A 6,738-nucleotide genomic window follows, 5' to 3' on the forward strand; every position below is an offset into this window, starting at 1 on the left:
TCATTACACAACTGAGTTATTTGTGGGAAGTCCCATGCACAGGTCATATGATCACCCAGTATCACTGAAGGAGAGTGGGCATTTCCATGGGACAGTGCGTGAGTGCGGCAGTTTACATTGATGTCTTGAACAGATACATCCACTCATCCATAGATAACACAACTTCAATCTCGCTATATCAGGGAGTTTTGAAAATCATCACCAAATGAAACTCACTATCCAACATCATTCCCATACTGATGTCTTTTCTGCTGCTGATGTTAAGCCTGTGAGTCATGTTAAATAATCTTAATTTCACATTGGATCTCCTCATATGAAGACCATCCTGCAATGCTTTTCAACATGCTTACCCTTTAACAGTTCTCACATAACTGGATGAGTTTGTCTTATCGACTGCCATATATACATAAATTTTTTTGTGTGTAGCCACACATGACTATTTTTCTGTTTATGAGTCGAGTTCCTTATCCACATGGCTGTGGTGACAAGGGGTATTGTATTACTCTTAAGGGGAGTTAGAACTGAAAAAAATTTTTTTCACATTTTCGGATTTTTATCTCATTATAAAATTCCAATTTTCCGAATAAATATATCACTTATCAACTCACATGGTAAGTCTTTTATTTTATTTTTTTAAATATAATCTACACCTGTTGAAAACGTTAAAATTTTTACGTGCATTACTTCAAGATTAATAAAATCGCTACTTTTTTATATAGAAGGCTGTGGAGTTCTGTGTTAAAAAAGGTTAAATTACGTGTTTGTATTGGTAGCACTGTCAAAAATTGTATCATATCGTTTCATACTATAAACACTCGTTGTATGTCGAAGTGCTAACTTTTTCTGAGGAAAAAATCTCTCAAAAAGTAAAGTATGACGCCAAAACAAAGTGTTTTTTTTAAAGAAAAGTGGGTTTCATGGTAATAGATTTTCGAATAAAGGGAAACACTGTGTTAAGCATGTGGTGTGTGAAGCTACAGACAATGAAAAACAGGCAAACTCATTAGTATCTAGGGAAACACCCATTAGCGCTTCGAAGATTAAAATAAAACATTGCAATACACCGTTTTCTCAAAACGAAAGTGTTGTAAATGGTAGGTTAGGTTATATTCTAATAGATTTACACATCCGAACAGGGGTGTTAGGTGAATGTGTGTGTTGTAAAACATGTGGAGGCCAGTTAGTTTACATGAAGACAGTGAGTTATCAAATAGACTAGCGAGAAAACTTTTCATTATTTGCGCCAGTTGTAAATATACTCATTCATTTTGGAATTCTGACAAGTGTAAAGATAATTATTTTGAAGTAAATGTTAGGTGGTTTTATGGATTGAGAGCTATTGGCAAAGGACACACTGCGGCAGTAACAATGTCTGCCATAATCAATATGCGATGCCCACCTTGTAAAATCGATAAGGATGCAGGATTTATAGGAGCTGCTGTGCAATCTGTTGCATGTGAGTCAATGAAGGGTGCTGCAAACGAAGCTGTTGAAATAAATGATGATATGACTGACATACCAGTAGCTTTTAATGGCACTTGGCAGAAGTGCGGCTACAGTTCTAAGAATTCTGTTGCTATGGTGACCAGTGTGGATACTGGAAAGGTAATAGATTTCCATATTTTAACCAAACATTGTTATAAGTGTAAATCAGGGAATGAAGAAGGGCATATCTGTGACAGAGATAATGAAGGAACAAGTGGTAGTATGGATGCCTCAGCAGCTACTGAAATTTTTAGTTGGTATGTGAACAAAAGGGGAGTGTGTTACATTAAGTTCTTAGGTGATAGAAACTCAAAAGCATATAACAGTGTAGTAGCCGCTCAGCCTTACGATGAGAAGATTATCACAAAAATGGTATGTGTTGGTCACGTCCAGAAGAGGATGGGCACCAGGTTGAGGAAGTTGAAACAATGTTTGAGAGACAAGAAACTTTCTGATGGTAAAACCATAAGAGGCAGGCTGACAGACAAAATGATTGATGAAATACAGCAGTATTATGGGATGGCCATTAGAAATAATACTGAGAATTTGTTGAAAATGAAGGAGGCAGCATGGGCTACCTTTTTCCACAGACTGTCAACTGATAAAAAACCAGTACACCACCTTTGTCCTCCAGGACCTGATTCATTGTGCAATTACTGCAATGCTCATTACTCAAACATTTCATACAGCCAAGAACAGTCCATCCCAGCAGCACTCATGGATATCATAAAACCTGTTTACAGAGACCTGGCAAATCCTGAATTACTGAAGAAATGTCTGCATGGTTAAACTCGAAATCCCAATGAGTCCTTCAATAATCTTGTATGGACTTGCTTTCCAAAAAATGTTTTTGTTGGATTAACACTAAAGTGGGGGTTCAGTGATGCTGCTATTGCTTTTAATGATGGCAACATTGGTAGGGTGAAAGTGCTACAGCATATGGGAATTAATCCTGGAGCAAACTGCATCAGAGAACTTGAATGGATGGACAAGATTCGCATTGATAAAGCAGAGTATGCAGCACAGTTGGCCACTAAGGAGTCCAGAAAGAAAAAAAAAAGAAGAAAAAACTTGGAAATGATCAAGAGGATGATATACAGTATGGCGCAGGGTGCTTATGACTGACTAAAAATAAAAAATTAAGCATATATTAAGTGAATTACAGTCTTTTGAAACTTTAGAAGCTGTTTCTGAAAATTTACATTGCCTGTTGCATTTTTCCCTAAGTCTCAGAAACCACTTCCAGTAGAGTATTCAAATTTCAGGGAGTATTAACATACATATCCTAAGTCTACTGGAATCAAAGAACATAATGTTACGTATAATTAAAATTATTTAGGATAATGTGCAAGAAAAGGTACACAAAATTTTAACTGTGTAATTAAAAAAAATGTATTTCCGAAAGCACTGGAAGAAATGCAATTATTGTAATTCAGTAGACTCAGAACAAACAGTTTAATGTCCTGTAAAAGTTTCATATCAATGGCTACAGTGGTTTCTGAAATACAGGGAAGCCAAGTCACTAAATTTAACACTGTCGGGATAGGGCGTTCCAACTCACCTTAATTCACATTTGAATACTGACTGCTACTAAGGGGAGAATAAAATGGCGAAGGCACACAGCTGGCTGCAGCTGCAGTGGTGTTGGTGTGGCGGTGGAGAGTGTAGGCCATTGCCGCACAAAGGACCGTGTGTGAGACTGGGGGGGGGGGGGGAGGGGGAAGCAGTCCGTAAAAGGGCAGAACTAACTGCAAGTGGACTGGAGGAGTGGGGCTTCTGTGGCAGCCTACTCCACCCACAGTGGACGTTCATGGTAGTACGAGCAGCATAAGACAGTAGCATTAGATGCATTGGCTCTTCATGAAGGGCATCAGCATCCGAAATTACATGCGCCCGATGAATTAAAATGCTGAGAACACTGGCGATTTGTTTGGGATGATGACAGCTGGATGCCTGAAGATATAGATCTGTATGTGTGGGTTTTCTGTACACCGAATATCCCAAAGACCCATCATTCTTTCGGCATACTAACATGTCTAGAAAGGGTAAAGTCCCATCTTTCTCACTCTCCATAGTAAACTTGATGTTCTCATGTACAGAGTTTAAATGACAAAGGAATTTTTCCAGTTCTTGTCTGCCATTAGGCCATACAACGAAAGTAACATCTACGTATTACCAGAAAGCCGTAGGCTTTAAGATAGCAGACTCAAGAGTTTTCTCCTCAAAGTCTTCCATAAAAAGATTGGCCACCACAGGAGACAAGGGACTCTCCATGGTGACACCGTCAGTTAGTGAAAAATCAGTTATTAAATAAAACATAAGTTGAGGAGACACTATGTTCAAACAAAGCCGTCAAATTATCACTGAACAAGATACCAATAAGATGTATCGAGTCAAACAAAGGAACTTCGGTAAAAATGGCGACAGCATTTACCCACATGCGGCTTGAGTAAGGAGGCCAGATGTTTTGCAGTCGAATAAGTAGAAGCACCAATATTACTCACTATCAATCGTAGTGCAACTCTATCCTTGTGAATCTTTGGCAGCCCATACAGTCTTGGTGGAACAGCGTTGTGTGGTCTCAGCCCCTTGATAACTTGTTTAGGTAAAGAGCTATCACTGAAATGAGTAAAATTAGTAACAGTTTTTCTTGAAATACGTCTTGTTGGGTCCTTATCGATTTTTAGGTACATAGAATCACTTAGTTGACTATACATCTTCTCGTTGCACGCTTTACTTGTCAAAAGGTCCGTAGCATTACCCTTATCGGCAGGGAATATGGCCGTACCAGTATCTTCACGGAGGTTGCGAAGAGCAGCTCTTTCTGCCGGAGATATGTCACTCCGTTGCGGCGCACATTTCAGCGAGGTACGACACGACTCCCGACGAACTTCGTCTGCCGAACCCACAGGAAGAGGTCTAATAGTCTCCTCAATAGAACTGATGAAATTCATTAAAGGTGGTGAAGAAGGTGTAGGAGCAAAGTTTAAACCTTTCGCAAGCACTGACATCGTCGCATCGTCAAACGATTTCTCTGTGAGATTCACAATGGATAGTCCAGAAGGGACTACTTGCGGTTTACGTGTTGCGAGACGATTAAACTTAGTACTCTGTCTATTTCTACTGTTCCTGACGGCCCAGTCCGCCTTGGCGCAGGTTACACCATCAATCTAATCCCAAGTGAGGGGGAGTATCTTGATGCAATCTTCAGATGTAAATAAAACAAATCCTTGGAAATCACCTCTAATTCTCGACGTATAAAACGGATTCGTTCTCTAACCAAGGCCATTCTTGTCCTGCAGTTAATCTTATCTGCAGCAAAACTATTAATAAAGTGAACAACTAAAGCAAACATTGGAATCAAATTGTTATCTCTATTGATGGTGTAACTTTTGGACATTGTCGTATGCAATGTATTGTATTTTGTAAGAAGAGTTATACTTAACCATAAATGCTTAATTATTATTTCATTTTAGTATTGTGCTTTATGTTGCACTATGACTACCTGGTGAGTACTATTTCAACTTTATTTATTCACTGCTACGAATATTTATCAGTTTTATTTAGTTTGTGATTCATGTTAGGAAATATGTTATGTTATCCTTATATGCTATACACACGTGGCAATATATTGTACTATTTGTGTATGGAACATCACTGGACTGAAACCATACATTCTGAGTATTTAAAGAGTCGCTCATTACAAAAATTTAGATTACAAATGTTACTGTTCATCTAAAGGAAAACTTTTCAATTAAAATTTTGTTGCGTGTCACTTACAGTTATTTTAATGCTTTTGAACACATTTGAATACTTGCGTATAATTATATTTTTCCTCATTGCATGTCCAAATTGTGTATTTTATGGATTTGTCATATACAAAAGAGAACCTCAGGAGGACATACATTTTTTTGTATGTGATGTATTGTGATGGGCACAGTGCTCCATCTGTTCTAACACTATTTCAGCTTTAGTTTTCTGTGGTGCAACCTTTCTTCTTCTACCCTGCCACTGTTGAAGTTATCTCCTTCCGTTAATACTATCCTTCTCTATTAGTTATGAATTGATAATTATGTTGGCTTATGATGAGATTTACAAAACATGAGACCATACACATAATTATGTAACTGGAGAGAGATAACAGTTACATTGTTCTACTGAGAGACGCATGTGCCACTGTATAGATATATGGATTTTCCTGTTTTATATGGCTTTTGGAGAATTTTACTACATTCTGATAATTGACGACTGATTATACTTTTAATAATGTACTGAGAAGACGCAACAATGTTTCATTGTGCAGCCAAATCTGGAGAACTAAGCCATATCATGAAAAGAAGACAACGAGGCTCTAGCTTCAAGACATTCAGCTAAGTAATAAGTTACAGTTTAGTAAAGTGCACATTCCCTTCAGTAGCACTTCCTTCAGAATAATTATGGAATTCCGTTGAGAGGACATGTCATTTTGTGGACCAGAGGTCACCAATCTTTTTTCACAATGGGCCGGATAACCTACAAAACTATGTGCGCTGGTCATAACATTATGCTCGCTAGCCAGAATAAAAAGCTCTGGGGAAAAAACAATAAGCTAAATTCACCATTCAGGTTTAATCATAGGTGAGTGGCATGCAATGCATTAAAAGAAGGACAACCAACAAATTTGTTTACTAAAAATGTTACTAAAGAAGGTGACGTTAGCAAAAATACAGTTATATCAGCCTTAATGTTCACACATCGGAATCACAAACTAAGGAGCAAAAAATGTTAGTGAGATATCTGAAAATGTCGTTTACATTTCTGGGTGTAATCAATGTGTGGTTTGGTATTGCTGCATCCAGTCAAGACATCTGGTTCAAATGTACACTCCTGGAAATGGAAAAAAGAACACATTGACACCGGTGTGTCAGACCCACCATACTTGCTCCGGACACTGCGAGAGGGCTGTACAAGCAATGATCACACGCACGGCACAGCGGACACACCAGGAACCGCGGTGTTGGCCGTCGAATGGCGCTAGCTGCGCAGCATTTGTGCACCGCCGCCGTCAGTGTCAGCCAGTTTGCCGTGGCATACGGAGCTCCATCGCAGTCTTTAACACTGGTAGCATGCCGCGACAGCGTGGACGTGAACCGTATGTGCAGTTGACGGACTTTGAGCGAGGGCGTATAGTGGGCATGCGGGAGGCCGGGTGGACGTACCGCCGAATTGCTCAACACGTGGGGCGTGAGGTCTCCACAGTACATCGATGTTGTC

Source organism: Schistocerca cancellata, chromosome 4 (genome assembly GCF_023864275.1).
Source record: "Schistocerca cancellata isolate TAMUIC-IGC-003103 chromosome 4, iqSchCanc2.1, whole genome shotgun sequence".
In the NCBI taxonomy this organism is placed as follows: Eukaryota; Metazoa; Arthropoda; class Insecta; order Orthoptera; family Acrididae; genus Schistocerca; species Schistocerca cancellata.